The 19,439-nt window shown below is 41.0% G+C and overlaps 1 long non-coding RNA gene across 1 annotated transcript; it reads right to left on the reverse strand.

Moving 5' to 3' along the window:
• Nucleotides 1–3,450: 3,450 nt before the first annotated feature.
• LOC138682550 (uncharacterized) lies at nt 3,451–16,720 on the reverse strand. Its single transcript, XR_011322658.1, has 3 exons — nt 15,355–16,720; nt 13,029–13,187; nt 3,451–5,471 (listed from the first exon to the last, which is right to left on the reverse strand). It is a non-coding gene; the product is annotated as an uncharacterized lncRNA (long non-coding RNA).
• Between the last annotated feature and the right edge of the window lie 2,719 nt (nt 16,721–19,439).

A 19,439-nucleotide genomic window follows, 5' to 3' on the forward strand; every position in this document is an offset into this window, starting at 1 on the left:
AAAGCCACAACTGCTCTGTTAGTCACGCACACCCCAAGGCTGTGGTTAAGCTACAGCTCACGTACTACCCTCCCTCTTTTTCCTAAATGGAGTGTGTACACCCTGAGTGTGATCCACGCAGAAACAGGCAGCATCTGAACAGCAAATGTGTGGCAAAAAAGGCTCGCTGTACTCTCGGGCTCATGATTTAACTGCAAATAGAGTTATAAAGGAACAAAAAGCTACTTCATATAACCAATAAGTCAATGACAAGGGCACTCACCTGGAAGGTGAAGGACATATTTCCAAATCTCTGTTGCTCCTGATTTAGAGCAAGGATCTGCATCTGGCTTTTGGCATCCCAACCAGCTGTCCTTGCCCATAAGTTTTAAAGGCGGATTCATCCTTTTCCTCTCCTCTCTCAGGCCAAAACTGTATTTAACTATTTCATGCAACTGCAATAGTATCATGCAAGAAAACTGCGAATGAGATCTTGTCCTTGGAAGTGATGGATTTGGTCTCAGCTTCCAAACAGGTCTCCTGCTGCTCAGCTGAATACCCCAGCTACTGGCTTAAATCTAACTGCAGTGTCTCATCTCTATCACTTATGCAAGGTCTGATCCAGCTCTGAAGATGCCTACCGAATAAGGCCTTGCAGATGATGAGACAAGGAATGTCCAATTTCAAGATCTTACCAGGATTTGCAGGTGTGGGTTTGACGCTGTGACTATGTGCAAACTGCTGTCAGAGATGGCACTTCACATTTCAGGTTAACTGACAGTAAGGCAAGTGGTTTTGGCGATACAGTGGTGCCTAAATCTCGTACATGGGCCAAGAAGCCTATAGAGGCTGTCAAAGTTATGAATCACACGGCTTCTCCTCACTTCACACATCTCGAGTCATTCTCCAGTTTTGCACTGCATCACCTGAAACTTCACGTCAAATTCGTCGTCCCCTGGAACACCTCCACTGCTTCTGCGACACGGCTTTCCAAGAGGCAATCTCCTGATCTGTGCAGATGCTCTGCATTCACAGTTGTGAGATTTCTGGTTCAGCTTTCAGCTACACTGAAATACATCCCACAGGAATAAGCCAAATTTACTAGGTAATCCAAATTGCCCTTGGGAGGCATTTAATCCTCATCATTGTCTGTCTATAAAGTGTCTCATCCATGCATTGTACCAACTCTGATCTTAAATATATTTTAAGATCATTGAAGAAAATACTGAATAGCATCCAGCCTCATCTGAATACCATCAGTACCCCTTGAAAACCCTTTGGTCCATGACTCCCTTTAACAGTTGCTTTTTGGGATTTGCTAGTTAGTGAATTCTTAATCTATTTAATATGTGCTTGAGTGACAATATAAAGTGACTATTTTTAATCAGAATATCTGCGGTGCTAAGTTAAAGGCCTTATAAAGTTCTATTAAAATTGAGCAATTACTTTTATCGAACAAACTTACAATTTTCTCAGAGTGAACTCAGCATCATCATATTCCTAGACTTTATAGAGGTCCCTCACTCATTGTCATCAGGATCAACTGTAGAATACTATTTCTTGGCTAAGGTGAATTGATCCGAAATGTCTTAAGTGGCCAATAGTCTTCATTCCCAACATTCACCTCGAGCAATAGCAAAGAGGTTTCATACCCGCTAACCCATGAGACCGATGTCTTCTTTACAGCCTACTTTGTTTATCTTTCAACATGGTTCACTTACAGTTTAACGGGTCACCACTGACTAACACCTAGGGAACATTGCTATTGGAGAACTGTACTATACTGGAGTAAAAAATCTCTGCTGCTATGAAAAAATGGATGTTGTAAAGCCTAAAGTGTTTTCTGATTTGCAGTAAAGACTATTTAGCATTAATGTCTGGTCGTTTTCCTTTGCCAACATAATATTTTAATAAGATTCTCTTACAAACCAGTAGGCTACCAAATACTAGTTCTAAGTTTTCCACCCACCCTGAAATGTATAAAGTGAAGAGAAGCAGAATATTCATTTGATGTATCAGAAGGGCTTGAAAGAGAGCAAGCACAGCAGAAAAAAGCAAAGAAGAAACGGGAAGGCTACAAATGTGAATTCTTGTGTTTTGCTGGTCCAGGGCACTGGTAGTGCCCTCAAGCAAAAGTGATTTCATCCAATGGGAGAGCTGCCTGAATACATGATATAGGGTGCATAGTTAGCCAGTTAGGCTCTAAAGGGCATTATTTTAACAAAACATGATGGAGATTGCCATTGAAATTGAAAAAGAACTACACAAAGAAGAAAACACGAAAATTAAAAGTCCTAGTTAGCTGCTCTTTTTTTTTCTGGGTTCCCCACCCTGAGTTATTTTTTTCCAGAAGTTTGCCCAAATTAACCTGCTTGGTACACCACAATGAATTTCTCAAAAGCACCAGCTGATATTAAAATGTCAGCACTTTCTCTTTTCTGTTCCTAAAGATGTCCAACAAAATCTTCTGCTAATATTTCCACAGTCACTTATAACAGCCAGAAGATTCTTGATGAAGCTTCAAATTATTGACTGAAAAGAGATCAGAAACCATTGTGCAGCACTCAGCAGAGGCTGATTGGAAAGATCTGATGAGCATTAGTGAGGGTTAAATGTTGTCCAACTTGCCCTTATAGTGTGATCAAAATCCTATCTCAAAGTTTTGTCACAGCTCTTATATGAATGACAGCAACAATCTATTTCCACCCAGATTTGTAGCAAGATTGCAGCCAAAAGACCAGAGCATTTGGGGCTTTCTTCCTCCTCTGATTGGGAGGCAGTAGTCTGCTTCACAGACTACTGATTTCTCTGCAACAGTAGTTCCATTAATACCTGTCTCTTGTTAAAAGGTTGCACCCACCCCAGCCAAGAACAAAATCAAACATAAAAGGAAATAACACTGAAGATCTATCTATGTGAATATTCCTCTCTATTTTTTTACAATAACAATGAAGGAGAACAGCAGAAGCAATTGTTTCTTGCTATCAGTTTGACATAATACAAATCAAGTGGTTATGGAAGAAATATAATATTGGCTATCCAAGCATGCATTCAGCCTAGTATGTGCACTCATGTGCACTGGAAGAACACGGTGCACAAATGCAAACACAACTGTTTGAGAACTGGCATTAGCTCATGTACACGGATGGGCAGTAACATGGAGAAAAGTATGTTCAAAAATTCATTCAACGTTCTTCTTTTCACTTTTCTCTGGAATACTGGGTTCACAGATGTTTATGACCCTCCCAAAGCAATGCACACAAACACTCACAGAAGCAGCTTTGGTTGCAAAAATGTTCAAAGAAAGGAGAGTCCTAGTACCCAGCAATGTGCATCAGACCTTCCAGCTTTCTGGACACAATCACAGAAAGTGAAAAGGACAAAGAAAAGACTCAGGTAGAGAAATTAAGATGCTGTGAGGTTTATTTTCTGAATATAAATAAATTCTTTAATATCACTTTCATAATTTTTTATTGTCTATGTAAATTATCTCCAGTGACATACATGAAGTAACACGAAATTTGCACCAGAACGGGAGTAGCTTTGGCATTGAAATGGAAGCCAATGGAGAATTTCTTTTTTATGGTTTCATGGGAACATTTTCTCAGAAAGCATTCAGAAATTGATATTGAAAGCTATTTGGGGATTTGGGAATCACTCAGTGAGGAAACAGAAACAGCTCACTGCTATTTCCGATGCTTGGAGTATGGCAGTATTGCAAAACCATTATTGACAAAAGCTGCTAAATGCCAGTATTCCCATGAATGCATCTTTTCTTCTTTCACACAGGAATTGTCAGCTATCTCTGTGGCTGCTCCTGTCTCCAGGATTCCTCAAAGGGCAGAGCCAAGGTAGGTAGGGAAAGGACAGCCCTGGAGTCACACAAACCTGCTCCCACATGGTTCCCGTGGAACTTTTCCAGTGATGCAACTTGTACTGTCCATTCAGATGTGACCAAAAGCAAAGGCCCTGGAGACTCTGATCCTGCAAGAGGCATGAAGATCGTTGGAGAGCGGGCTGCTCACAAGGAACTGCTCCAGGAAGATCCCCTCTTCTCGTGGGATGATATGAATAGTGATAAAGAATACTTGGCACAGACTCTGTGAAAACACCATAAACTACCGATAGAATTTTAGACTGTCTTTACAGGCAATGGCAACAAGCCTAAGGCAACGAAGAATCAGGGCTATTACATTTGGCTTTGTCCATTTAGGCAAGACTTCTGCCCATTTGATTCTCCCTATGGGGCTAGATTTGTGACAGATTTCTTTTTTCTTTATTAGTCTGATGATGTTTGTTATCACCATTGACCCAAACTGTTAATAGAGTTTTGTAAATTTTTCAAAATAACATTTTTGTCAGAACTTGTTATTTTTAAAGGTTTCACAGAAAGAGACGAGTTTTTGCAAAACTTACTATTTTTCCCTTTCCCCTTATCTCTGTATGTGAAAGCATTCTCAGGCATTTTCCTTTTAGTAACTTTTCTATTAACCTATGAAGTCACATTAGAATGCTTTATAGACAAGTCTTGCTTGGTTAGTTATATTGCAGCAAACTGTCTTTCCTATGTGATTAAAAAATAAATATTAAGCCACCTTAGTCCCAAGATAGGTAACCATATTATTAATGGCTCTTGTTTGGTACCTGACCTTATAAAAAGATAGTTGATTTTGTTGCTCCAAACAAGTATAAATAATTCAAGAAAGTGTTTTTCTAAGCAGGTTATTACCTATAAAGATGTTGCTTTTAAGACAGCCTTTAGTATAAAATATGTATAACTGCCACATATATTATTAACAGGTACCCAAAATTGTTAGCATGGTACCTTATTACCAGAAAAACAAATGAGAATTCTGATAGGGAATTCTGTATCAATCAGAAGAGATGTGTGAAAGTAGACTGTTTTTTTCCTAAATGTATCCGCTCTCCCTTCATGGGAATTTAAACAAACCTCAGCGTAAGGGCTTCACGATGTTTTGTCTCTTTGTTATAAGTTTAGAGATAGCAGGAGAAAATAAGAGCTTGCCTCACAGAAAGGGAAAAATCACGTCTCACTGGAAGGGAAAATAAGCATATTTGCCATCAAGAGGACAATCTGCTATTGCATTCCTTTGATGCAGTTCGTATTATGATGGTCACAATGTCAGGATTAATTAGACCAGAGGGTGGTGTAAATGCCAAAAGAAAAAGTTGCCGTACATCTGTTCTAATTTATCTCATGGACGTTCCTTCAGTGAGTAAGTGAAGAATGTGGCTTGGGCCATCTGTGACCCAGTTAGAGCGAGCAGGACGGCTTGTTGCCTTGCGGGTGCCAGGACAGGAGTTGTGACAAGAAGGTCAAAGGATGGGCTGAAGAGTGCTGGGGAATTTCCACTCGTACGCAGACCTCTGACTGGAGAGAAGTAGGAGAGACTCAGGTGACATCAGTGACCTTGAAAAGGAAACTGAAAGCTGGATCTTCTCAGGCAATCCTCTCCAGGATAATCTTCAGCCTGTTAGCAAAGGGATAGACACATTGGTAAGCGTCCATTTATTGATGCAGAATAGTGCCAGGAAGAAAGCCAGTTAGAATCCCTTTGGGAGGAGGACAAAGTGTCCTCTTACATCAACTTTAAACAGGACTTCATCCACCCAATAAGAGAGAAGGAAGGAGGGCAGATTTTTATTGACCTGTATTGGCAGTTTCGTATTGACCTGTACTTCCAATATAAATTTCAGAAAAACGAGATGGGGTGCTTTACAACATGATATAATGAACAATGAGCAAAAGCTCTGTGTGTTTGATCAGCTCTCTATGAAGACGGAAGAACAGAGCAGATGAGATGAGCTAGCAAAAATTCCACATGTGGATTTCAAATGTTGGGTCATACAGAACTTGGGGAATGATGGTTAGGAAAATAGTAAAAACATAGTCAACCTGAATATATTTCTCACATGCGGCTGCCTTACAGGTGCCAAAATTCAGTTAAATTGGGCCAGGAAGAATCTGTGTTTTTATCCGGTAATGATTAATAAAAATGCTGACAGTCAACCCAAAAGAGGATTGGAAAGCAATGAGTTAAAAAAAAATAATAAAAGAATAAACTATCTGAGAGCTGAGAAAGTGCTACGTAAACAGCCAACTGGAGATGAGTTTGTAACAAGCAATAATGGCCATCACAAAGTCAGTGCAATTTTCTGTTGAATAAGCTAAGGGATCACGTCCTGAGGTTTTAGCTTTCCTCCACATGCTAGGAAAGAATTTAGAGAGGTGTAATTAACAATCATGCTTCTACAGGGATTAGCTGAAGAGAAAAAATGGTACAGGGATGGAAAGGAATCAGCTAACAGTGCTGTAACACCAATAGGAGAAAGCAAGGTACTCAGCTTTATCAAAAAAAAAAAAAAAAGGCAAAAAAAAAAAGAGAAGGAGAGCTTTTAATAATGTATCCACATGAATGGGCATGACAATGAAGGAACAAGATTCAGAAAACTAAAGGATATGAATAAGGGTGGGGAAGAGCAGAAATCATATGAAGCAGCAGGAAATGTAAGGATGAACGTTGTGAGAAAGTGTCCCACAAGTGGAGCCTATGAAAGTGAAGAACAGCCTCTTCAGGAACTGCTGAACCGTGTGTCTATAAAAAGCTCCAAAGAAAGCATTAAAAAGACAGTCTGATGGAGCTAACAAGCTTTCATTACAGGTAGCTAAGCTAAATAATACATACCTAGAGGTCATTTCCACCCCTAATTTTCTATACCACTTCACTTAATTGAATTAATGAAAAGTTGGAACTTTCATTCAAAAGCACATTGAAACAGATAGACTTAAAATTGTTCCAGGAAGGCTTTGCTTAACTATTAATTTGCTTTACCAGTACAACTGAGCAAAAGGATTACCGAAAGATCCTACTCAAAGAAAGAATTGGGAATAATCTTCTGGATCTTTTCACAGGCTCAGAGGTACAAAATAATCCTGACTTTTTTTCATGAAGGTCCCCAATTCGCTCGAACCCCAGCAGTTCTGAATTATTGTGTTATTGTTTTCTTCCTAATGTCTGCTATGCATCAATAGTTATAATGGAGAGAGATTGATAGAAAGCTGAGATTTAGTAGCAGCTCAGCAATTAAATTGCACAACTAGTCTTTCTTCTACTGTTCCCTGGTGGATACAATTCTGTTCATTAATCTGCATGTTGATTATAACCTCTCCGTGATATTGATCTGTGTTTCACAGGCCTGTGATTGCAAGAACATGTAGTTGCCACGGGCAGCTACAGTACTGCATACATTTCGAATTAATGCTGAAATATTTAAAGCCAGAAAAAGAAAAAAACCTAGCGGTCCTTAAACTGATTTGAGCTTATGTACTTTTGCCGTGGCAATGTTTTATTTTTCCCTCCAGTTGCTATTAATACAAAGAAAAATTAAACAAATTTAGACAAAAGGAAAAAAAAAAAAAACCAACAGAACAAACCCCTAGAAGATGTTTAACTCAGGGAATCTCACAAAGAGTATTCTGTAATTGTTGAACCAATTTTAGGTCTTTACCACAACTTCTTCCTCTTGTTTAGACTCAATTGTGTGGACAAGTACAAGGAAGGCTATTATTTGTCATTTATTTTCTAAGACATGGTGAATGCATTTCTCTTCCTCTTGCGTCCCAGTTCCATATTCTGAATCTTCTGTATTTTTATTTGGATTTGCTCTAATGTAACAATTATTTAGTTTATTTTTTTGTTCATTTAAAGAATGCACACTCAGATGGAATAGTCCATCTGTGGATTCATCCATGCTTGAATTGGGCAATTATCCTGTCGGCTGCCTTCTCTGTGCATCTATACCACCAGATACAAGACCAGAGGTGAAAGCTCCTGGCGGGAGGAGACCCTCACATCCCACCTGGAAGAAAATCCGCAGAGTGATGTAGGGGGACAATCTGAAGGAGAGACATTTTATACCTGACTATACAAAGAGACAAAGAAGGTGTTAGAGAAAACATTCAGGAAAGGGAAAGATGAATCTTAACACCAAGGCTGCCTGGAAAAATCATGTAGCGTAACAGCATGTAACAGCAAAAGAAAAGCAGAGCTGGTATAGTCAGTGTGTGCACCCCAGGAGCCCAACCCCGTCCCTTTGAGAGATGGCCCACTATGTCAGCGACTTTCCTCTAGCGAGGCAGAGAAAACACTCCTCGACTATTTTTCTTCCAGATTTCTCTTGTGATGAAAAGGGAGTCACTGCAAAGAAGAAAGAAATGTTGCTGAAAGGAGAAGAGAAGGAAGAAAAATGACTGGAGAGAAGAAAGGGACTGATGGGGAAAAAAAGAGAGGCGTGAAATGAATAGAAGCAGCAAAGCGCAAAAAACAAAGGAGGGAAGGTAACATTAACCAGAAGATGGAAAGTTCTTCTGCAATACCCATCTTTAAGAATGAAGAGCAAAACAGATGCACTGCAAAGTCAGTTTGATTATTGGTAGGATGGCTATCTATAATCAGATACTAGCCCAGTCCCAAGACATTAATTCATTTACATTCTGGGGATTTTTCTGTCATTTTAAACACTTTTTCCTAGCCTGAATCAGGAAGAACCTAAGAATTTTTTTTTAATTATTTTTGCAAATTGCTAATAATACTGGTACAGCCAATAACCACTAAGTTACAATGAAGATGTGAAGAATTTGAGTTCGAGTTCTTGGTTTTACTGGTTCTGCACAGAGATTTGTACAAGGCTGTCATATATTTATGTGAGTGCCCTATGAGTATAGTTCGCATACTATGAGATCCTTATGCGAGTCTCTTTCAGGGTGACTATTTGCAAAGACTATTCAATATCTTCTGTTGGTGCTATTCCATTTTATATGGATTTAAATTATTTAAAATATGCACTGGGTCAAGAACCACGTGAAAGCTCTGCCTCACTTGCAATGAAGCTAATAGCTGAGGTGGTTTAAGACCATCTTAATCACCGCTTAACTCGACACTTCACCGGGGATTACAAATCAGGCTTGATTAAAGTGAACCCGTACCTTGGCCACAGGAGTTCGTAGCTTGACATCTTAATACAAACCCGCCTTTATCGGGGGGGGTTACGTGAATATGCTGGGCTGTGAAATGAAGCATAAGCACACATTCGCTTTGCACTCCTTCTTGCCAGCAGCCTTTGGCAGAGAGACAGAGCAGGCAACTGCGGGCAGCAGATTCTTAAACTGCCAGAGCTGGATCCATCAGGAATTCTCTGCCTGAGTGTTAATTCTTGACCCGGTGGGCACGGTACCCACCTGAGGAGGCACAATCCCAAGTCACATCACTCCAGAGTTAAGCAGAACAGATATTTACCTCTTGCCCTGCTCAGAGAAGTGTCCTGCGTTTGACAGTATCCAATTCTAGTCTTTCACCAGCACTTCCCATGGATCATTAAAAATTTTCCCCAAAAAGCAGTTTGTTGAAACAGACCAAGATCCATTCTGTGTTTACACTTTAGTGGAGCAGTGTGGCTTGTTTTCTGCTTTCTGCCCAGCTCCCGAAGCGTACAGACACCTTGAGCACAACAACAGACAGCTCTAAATGAGGCGGCGATTTTCTCTGACAATATTTTTGTTATCAAACATCTGGCTGTACTTATTTTTCATTCACTGACTGCTTGATTCATTGCCAGCCGTTCTCTGCCAGTGGAAACATCCACCCCAGTGGATGGCTAACAGCGCTATGGCTTTCAACTCCGGCCAGATTTCACGGAGCTTATCCGGCAGGAGCTGCCTGGAAAACGCGCAGGGTCGGCACATCTCCCGGCCGCAGCGAGCGCCGTGGCTGGGAGCAACGCAGCACCCTTTCTAGTGCCAGGACCTGCCGGGGCTTCCACCCACCGCTAACGAGCTGCTTAAATATACACCCAGTTTTAGCGCTCTCCCGCAAATTGCATTTTTCTCTATAGGGTCACTCCCATGCCTGAGTTTTCTGCTTCTATGCTGCATTTGGTTTAGCCCGCTCTTGCCTCCTGTTAATTTTCCTGGGTTTTGTTTCGCATCTTCGTGACATTTTCCTCAGAGGTCATTTCTCCCTGATGTTTTACATTCAGGCGTTCTTATTCATTGGCCTAATATTTGTTTTATGACTCTCCACTTGTTTTTTTTTATTTTGTTGCTATTGCCTCCATTTTTTTACTGTTATTGCTGTTTCCACCAGCCCGACCTTACTCTTTGGACTGCTGCTCTCAGCCTCCAGAGCAACACTACCTCCTGGCTTTGATCCTCAATTACCTCTTTCATGTGAGGCTCATTCAAACGGCATTTGGAATTCAGATTTCTTGAGCTTGATATCGCCAGCCCCAGAGTAGTTCTTGAGAAAAGAACGGCCACCCGCATCTGATTAAAGCCAAACGGGTGGGACGAGCGTGCCGCGAGCGGTCCGTTCCCGCAGGGCTGAGCCCTGCGGAGCCGTCCCCGCTCCCCCAGTTTGGCAGAAGAGCCCTGCCATCTTCCCGCTGCTGGCAAGACTCCGACTCCCGCTTCCAGCCGCAATCCGCAGGGGAAGGCACCGGCACGGTGTCAGGACGGTTGGCAGAGTCCGACCCTCCGTACACAAGAACGTGCGATGTTTTACCTTGGTTGTTTCCTTGCTCCTGACAGATGCGGCTTCCACTTCTCTACGTTTAGTCTTAGCCGTGCACTGTGTTTTGTATTTGCTCACACAGCCCCTCCGTGAGGTTGCACTTTATCCATCCTTTTATTTATTATTTTAAATCTTTTTTCCAAAAGCCCAGCCAGCCTTACACCCGGAAGGTTGATTCACCATCTGTTCAAAGTGGAAAACATCAGGGTAAATAAAATTTGGGTAAGGAGGCTCGGAGTAAACAGGCCAAATCTTTCTAAAATGTTGGAGGTGACAATGCATCTTAACCATCCGGTTTTCTGAGTATTGAGTACAGCTGTTTGCTTTGAAAGTTTTGTCAGTCCTTAATTTTGAACCCTTTCTTCCCTTTCAGCTTAGACTATAGCAGTTGTGAGATATGACTGAGACTTGAGGAGGGAGGAAGGAGAGTTAACAAGTTGAAGGCATGGGCTTTACATAAAAGCTAGTGTTACATATTTTTCCACATCAAAACACAAAGAATGGGCACTGAAATGACCTAAATATCTTTTTTTACAAATAGGTGCCTTAGGGCTAGTAGATTTTAATCTCAGATGGGCGCTGCACGTGGTTGTCTATCTCAGAAAATCTGATGCTCTTAATGCTTGCACGTGTGAAGGGCTAATTTTTTATGCATTTTTCTGGGGTACAGAAGTGCCTGGAGTTTTGAAACTAGACCTTAATTTTCAGGCTAAAGAAACCAAATCTTGATTTACTCAGAATTGCCTTTCACTTGTTTACATTTTAAGGGGTGTTTCAGCCCCAGAACGTAAAGGATTCAGTTCATCCCTTAATTATTGCATGTGATCAGGCATTTATCTTCCAGTCTCTAACATATTGAAAATTATGCAATTTACTTGAGAATTTTAAAAAAGAAATCAATACGTTCCCATGATAAACATACTGTCTATCCTTCCTCACACTAGGGAAGCCATTCAGGGGAAGTTAATTGCCTAGACCCGGCAGTGCGGAGAACAGCATTAATAAATGGGGTGTACTGGCTTGTATAAAGGACAGATGTGAGTTTTCTGCTTCACTGTACGATGAATTAATTCCCTCTCTTTTCTACTTTTTTCCCAATTTATATATCGCAGTGACCACTGAAGAGCTCCATTTATAGTCGCTTTGGTAAAGTGTTCCCAGAGCCGGATCCTGGCCACATCTTGCACTGCGTGGCCACATCCTTATGCTCCAGTCCTCATTCCTGAGTCAGATCAGTCTGGAAAAATGCTCAAGTCTGAGACATAAATGAAGTGTAATCTGAAGATGGGAATGGCTGGACAGCAAGGACGGGAGAGGTTTGCAAGCTGACCCATGCCCTATCTCACCTGCTGTCATCTACAGACACTTTCTCTCTCCTCTGTATTACTACTTGTCCCTGGGGACTACGATTTGTGAGCTCTGTTGCAGCCCTTACCAAAAAAAAATTAAAAAAAAAAATGCTGCAGTAGGACTCCAGAAAACAGTCAAAACAGGGTTTGGCAAGTCAGGTGGTGCCTCAGGCAAGAGCGACTTTTGGCAAAGAGGCTGCGTGGCCGTCAGCTGTGGGCTTCTCAAACACGGGGCCCTTCAGGGCTCCTGGCTTTGCGCTTGGCTAAGGAAGGGCAAGACGGCACTCGTGGCATTCTGGTTCCCTGGTTTGTGCCCACCAGAGCTTGTGCTGTCACTTATGTGGTTGAAAGATTAGGGCAATTGAGCTAGTCCAGGGGGACAGAGGGAGCTGGCACGCCTAACGAAATTGCAAGGCTGCCATGGTTGGAAGAAAGAGAGCCGGCAACGGCATGGGCAGAGACAGCCCCAACTTCTGAACCCCCTTCAGATAGCTCTCATCCTTGTAGACACAGCTCAGGCCAAGAAAGATGCGCGTTGTTGTGGACAGGAAAGGTGTTAACTCACGACATACTGGGAATTTCCTGCAGGGATGCCGTCAGCCAAAGGGGAACGTGGAAGAAGGCAAACCACCGTCCTGGTGGGGGCTTACGAGGACCTCCCCAGGGAGCTGCTGCGCAGGAGCTGTGTACTGTGCAGTACTTTTATGCCCAAAGCCAAAGTCGTTACCAGATCTGTTACCATTTTTAGGGTTCAAACGCCTTCTCTTAGAACTTTTCTATCATTTTAAAAGGCAGGACTATGAAATATTACCCTTTTCCTGCTTGGGTCATTAAACTGTGCTTCCCGGCTTCCACAGGAAAGTAGTCAGACACTATTTAGAAATATGCTGCTTCAGAAAAAATGTACTTTTGTCAGAAAAATAATTTGTCTAAAATTATAGGGACCTCTCAGTCTGATGTGTAGAGGATTTGTGCAGGCTTGTGAGTTATGTAAGCACAAATGGCATATCATGAGTCTCATATATATATATATATATATATATACATACATACACACACACACTTACATATATACACACACACTCCATAGTATTTTTAAGAAGTCACTTACTTTTTTAAACATCTCCTTTTAAAGTTTCCACTTGCTGGGGACAAGGTGTACCATTCAGCTGATAATTTCACATTGATTTATTCGTTCTACTGCTCCAATCTACTGTTCTTCACACACTTGTCATGGTAAGTCTGTGTGATCCTGCTGTATATCTGCAGGCTAGATAAGGCGTACAGAATATAGTTTGAGGCATTCACACTACAGCACTCTTCCAAGATCATTCAGGATCTAACTTAAAAAGTCCAGCAAAATCAGTGGTACTCTTGACAATGAAGTTAGTGGGGTCTGGATCAGGCAATACGTACTAAGACTCTTTAAAAAACATATTTGCAAAAAAATTAATGAAGATATCCCTGATACTGTTTCAAGACTAGACAGTGAAAATATGAAAAAGATACCTGTTTGATCACACTTTAAAAAAAAAAAAAAAAAAAAAAGGCAAATGATAGGCCAGGAAAAAAAAGTCTAAATTTCTTTTTAACATAAAAATTTTTAATAGGGAATGCTACCCTATCTAAACGTATACTAAATCCATGCAATAGAATACTGTAGAAAGCATAATATTTTCATGAAATGCTAAAGTCTGTGTCAAAAACATATGGAAACCTTTTAAAAATTACATTGGACTTTCCCATCAGGTCTATCTTGTCTAATGCAACATGCATTATTTCATTAAAATTAAACACATAGCCCTGCTCTCCCTGCCTCATCTCTTCCTCTTTGCTGCTACCACTGTAGCACCACTCATGCTAAGATTTTCTGATGTAAGAGGGCTTAAACTCACACCTCCTGAGGGTATCAAATTAAAGAGCTGCGGTCATAATTCCTCATTCTACAGGGAAAACATGATCGTATCTCAAAGAGCATCCTTCTTATCCTCTCATTAACACATAAAGAAATACATACTCACACTAATACAATTACAAACACTGGCTAATCTGTATTGCTTTCTTTCCCTTTCACATATCCTTTGGGAAGCTACGGTCTTATTCTATATATTTTTGTATCCAGTATTTTTTTTCCATTTACAATGAGATTGAGTTCATCTTTTGTGTAAACATTTTATTTACAATGTTTGGTCTCTTTGGAAATTGTATTAATTTTGAACTCTGTAGCTGATTAGCCCTTATACACTTGAGAGTACTTGCTTGACATACACACATGCACACACTTATACATAAGGAGAGAGACTTTAGCTTTGTTATATATTGGTAGAAAAGGAGTAAATATTGACATTCTAGTAATTCCCAAAGTCTGCAGTGAGGACTGACAAGCTGTTGTGACTTGCACTGTACAGAAAAGAAAATTTAATTGCATCATACAGAAAAGAAACAATAGAGTTATCCCCATCCCTAGGCAATATGTGCACTACTAGAACTGGGCAAATGCATCAGTGGGCTCTTTCATGTTCAGTGGTGCAATTACATCCCATATTCTCAGAATGCAAACAATTATAGTGTATATAATCTACAGAATTGTATTTAAAAAAAAAAAAAAGACTAAAAAAAACCTCTTGCCAAAACCTGCAGGGCATTTTCTGTAGCATGGCACTCTTTTCCAAAATAAGTGGATGGAGTCTTTATAAAATTATTTTGCATAATTCTAATGCTAGGGAAAAGACCTTACCTTCTTGCTATGCCATTCTGCCCCAAAAGAAAGCAAAAGCTCATCCCATTTATCTTACTCTGATGATATTGTTCGCCATTACAGTTGTAACTTTCTGTTTTGCTTCTGAACCATCCATTTCAATTGTTATCATAATTATCGGCCTTTTTGTGCATTTTTTTCCTTGCCAAAAATTACAGAGCTGTTTCAGGCAGCCGTTGCTGTGGATGAGCCTGTGCTGTCGGACAGTTTATCTCCCCAGCTCCTTCCCAGGCCCTGCTCTCTGATCTTACACAAACTATCTGGGTGCCTTAGGTCACTTTTCAGCTCTCTTTTGAAGTGAAGTGACTCAGGAATGCGAGCCAGGCTGGGATACAGCCCAAACTTCATAAGCACGACTGGACGGCTTTGGCTACCTCGGCCCTCAAAAACTAGCCCAAAAGGCCTTGCACCCCTTAAACTCCATCCTGCATCTCCCTGCCATGCCCTAGGCCAGCACTAACGAACGGCATCATGACAGAAAAGAAAACGAGAGCAGCCTGGGAGGCTATAACACAGCCCTCGCATTATTCCAGACATTTTCTTTGAGCTGAACAAAAGGCACAAAGAAAGCAAGCAATTATTTCCTAGGGCCATGAGCGTGCTACCCAGAGCCCAAAGAAGACGTGAACCCAGTCTACAGAACAATGTGAACGAATATAAAAATATGTTATGATTTGACCTGGGAGCTGGGCACCATTCCCCGGAGCAGATGCCTTTTAGCGGTGCGGACATAGCCTGGAGGTGGAAGATGTCTGTACTGCATCATCCAAGACCTGAAGGTTTCCTGGAAACCAGGCTGAACTGTCGACTGAGTTATCTCCCACACAGGCACCTTAAACCAGACACAGAGGCTGTCTGCTGGGAAAAAAGGTGGGGATTTTCTGCAAGGCCCTTAGGTACCAGCAGCTTCAGAAATTGAGTTATCACCCTCAGAAGTTACATCTGTAAAAAAAAAAAAATTTAAAAAAAGGCAGTCATGGTGTTGTGGTTTAACCCCAGGCAGGAACCAAGCCCCACGCAGGCGCTTGCTCACTCCCCCCCAACCCAGTGGGATGGGGGAGAGAATTGGGAAAAAACAAGTAAAACTCGTGGATTGAGATAAGAACAGTTTAATAGAACAGAAAGGAAGAAATCAATAATGATAATAACAACAATAATGAAAATAATAATAATAAAAGGATTGGAAAATACAAAACAAGTGATGGACAATACAATTGCTCACCTCTCGCCGACCGATGCCCAGTTAGTTCCCAAGCAGTGATCCACCTCCAGGCCAACTCCCCCCAGTTTATGTACTGGGCATGATGTCACATGGTATGGAATACCCCTGTGGCCAGTTGGGGTCAGCTGTCCTGGCTGTGTCCCCTCCCAACTCCTTGTGCCCCTCCAGCCGTCTTGCTGGCTGGGCATGAGAAGCTGAAAAACCCTTGACTTGGTGTAAACCTGACTGAGCAACAACTGAAAACATCAGTGTGTTATCAACATTCTTCTCCTACTGAACCCAAACCACAGCACTGTACCAGCTACTAGAAAGAAAATTAACTCTATCCCAGCTGAAACCAGGACACATGGAAATGTCACTTTGGACCTTGACATCATTTATTTGCTCCTGAACCCTTTGCTGAGAAAGCTCTGAAGGAGCTCAGGCCCTCGCCACATCTACGCCCTCATCCAGGGAAGTATCAGTGATGGAGATTGCTCTTGGTGAGCAAGACGACCTTCTGGCCCCGAGAGAGTGAAGAAGCAAATCCAGAGTGAATTCTGGAGGGACACCTGTAAGAGCTGGCACAGCTCAGGAGAGGACACCATCGAGATCTGGAGTCACAGGCGGAGTCACACCTGGGGAGGAAGGACTGGGATCTTCTCTCGGGGACTGTGTGCTCTGCTGCCAGCATGGGGCTCTCCTGACTCCTAACCATGGGGCACTTGTTCAGAGATAGAATACACGGGTAAATGAACGCTTAAATACGCAAACACCTGCAGAGCGCTACACGGTTCTCCATACAGTTGCTGTCCCACCTCCATCACATAATTGGGACTGATTTTTCACTACTATGAAGACAGCTTTACAAGAGATGACCACCAATAATTTCCGACAGCTGGTTCTCGGCTTGCCTCTAGCCATCAGTGGCTGTGGGTGGTGGGACATCAGCAGCAGGCTACTCACCAGAGCCAGATCCCATCCTGGTAGGAGCTGCGTGAGCATCAGGATGAGCTGAGGTCCCTAACCACAGCAAAACAGCCAACGGACCAGGGGAGACAGAGAACCGGCAGGGCAAGAGCCAGAGGCTTAGAGACATTAGTTTATTTGGAAGAAACAGCCAGGCTATTAGCGGAAAAAAATGGAGACAGAAGCTGAGTGTCTCACCTTGATGCAATGTCCTATCCTACGCTTGATGCAATTTTCAGTGCATTTGTAGCTTAAATGAGTAAATATATTCCATTAAGATTAGTGGCTCACAGATGTGCCAAGAGTTATTGAAGAAAGTAAGGTTGCCATGGTAAGTGCACACACATTTTCTGTGCAGTAAACAAATAAAATCCAGGTAATATTTGTGTGTATACTACTGTTTCTTGAAGATTCAGGAACAGAGACAATCTTATTCCTAGCTATATAAAAATAGAGACGAACACTACTTATGTTACCACTTGAAATGACCAGCAGTTAAAATAAAAAATCATTGACATTTTGTATGTCTCATTTCAAGTGCTTAACTGCGAGAAAATGGGAAAATGAGGCTTAGGGTTTAATTTGAAAACTGTGAATAATTAAAAGTTTTGAGTAATTAAATTAACGTCAGTTAGGTAAATCAACAATAGTGCCATAGTTCAAACATAAATGTGATTTTCCTGCCCTCTACAATGTTGTCATACTGGTTTAATACCACCCGATTTCAAAAGAGTTTGTGTATACAAGCTGTGGCATAGACATAAAAAGCATGAAGTCCATTATCTTTACATCAGGTAATGACTATATAAAACCTGTTTATGATGCATCAAGATTCAGTAATATCCTGTACACTTTAGATATTCTGACTGATATTCATCACCCCTCACCTACCTCTATGTGTCTGTTCTGCACCCTTCTGATTATCTAGACTTTCTGCATGGGCAATGTATGCAATATATGACCACCTGAACTAATTTAGATATCCACATTACAATGAGATGAGCAACATCGTGTTTCTCTCCATTAACTATGAAAAGACCAGATGACTAATTCAAATATACTTTTCTTATTGTCCCTGTTTGCATAGTATTAAACTCTAAGTGCCCTAAGCAACTTTGTAATGCACAGTCATAACAAAAAAATCAAATTTAAGACCTCAAAGTTTGATATTAAAGTTCCTCTTTAGATAACATTAAAATCAGTTTTAAGGTTTTTATGTCATTATCAGTTTTAGGGGTTTTTCATGTGATTACTTGCCATGTATAGATTTAGGTCCTCATATTTGAAAAGAACTTTAATTTGTGTTACTGTTGTTTTAGTAAAAATGAATAAGATCAGTGCAAGAATGGTTTTGTACTCTAATATAGTAGCTAATAATTTTGTGCCTTTTAGGGCTTGACTTTTTCAAAGTAGTTGTATATACAAACAGCCTACAATGAGAACCTTGGAATTATACTTGTGCATCATAAGACAAAGACCAGGAGCATATCTTTGAAGAGAATTTCCCATCATTCCCCCAAACCTTACTGCACTTTGCTTCACATCAGGGATCCATAGGGGAAAGCTTGCACTGGATTCCTTCTGGAGGAAACGGAGCCAGAAGATGCACTCCAGCAGCTAACAGGCAGTTAGCGCATGGGAGCAGACCTGAGCTACTCTGAAATCAAATTCCTGCTGTTAGGTCCAGTTTCTCTGTATGGAGCTGCGTGCGCAAATACACACACACACTGTAGTTTTGTTTTACCATAGGTAATTTTCTGCAATGCAGAAGGGACAAAAGATGCCAACGACAACCCTTTTGTGAGCCAAAACGCCAGAGTTCAACCTGCACTTTCCTTTGATTCAAGTGCTTTTTACCACTTGTATGCCAAAAAGTAACTCATTTCTTTAGGAAAATGGGATGATAAATAATTGCAATGCATTCACACTTCTACCTGCGCTTCCAAAACACTCTTCATCCTCTCCCTCCATTATCCTATCAATGGTGGGATATACTACCACTGCTGCTGCCAGCACTTGTGCTCTCTCCGTTAGGACTCAGATCACTCAAAACACAGCAGAATGCAGCACAAATTCTGTCACTCTTAAAGTATTTGATCCCTAAAAACTAATTCTGCCAGCTTACACTCTTTTCGCTCCCATGGTACGTACTGCTGCTGCGGATGGAAAAAATGTGTAGCGCTGTATTTTGACAATATGTAGGTACATTTATCCTCCAGGTGCCTTCCTTTGGCACGTCAGGCTGTAATTTATTTCATTTACTTCCTTCTGTACCATGTGATGGAGAATGTGAAATTTGATTCTTGAGTTTCAGCACAGTAGCATTTTGTTGTAGACAAGCTTGACAAAGTCTGTGTTATTACTTTTAGCTTACTTAGACTATTAAAATGATTCATGTGCTGTATTTCAATCACTCATTATTTTGCCTCACTGTTTTCTTCAATTGATTAAATCTCTAATAATCAAAAATTTTACATTTTAGGCTTACCGCTTATTTTGACTACACTTCATTGTTAGGACTGATCATTTAATAAATATCGATTGAGCAAGCTGCTCAAAATTCACCAAGTTTAATGCATAAAAATGTACTTAGA

Source organism: Haliaeetus albicilla, chromosome 28, assembly GCF_947461875.1.
Source record: "Haliaeetus albicilla chromosome 28, bHalAlb1.1, whole genome shotgun sequence".
Taxonomy (NCBI): domain Eukaryota; kingdom Metazoa; phylum Chordata; class Aves; order Accipitriformes; family Accipitridae; genus Haliaeetus; species Haliaeetus albicilla.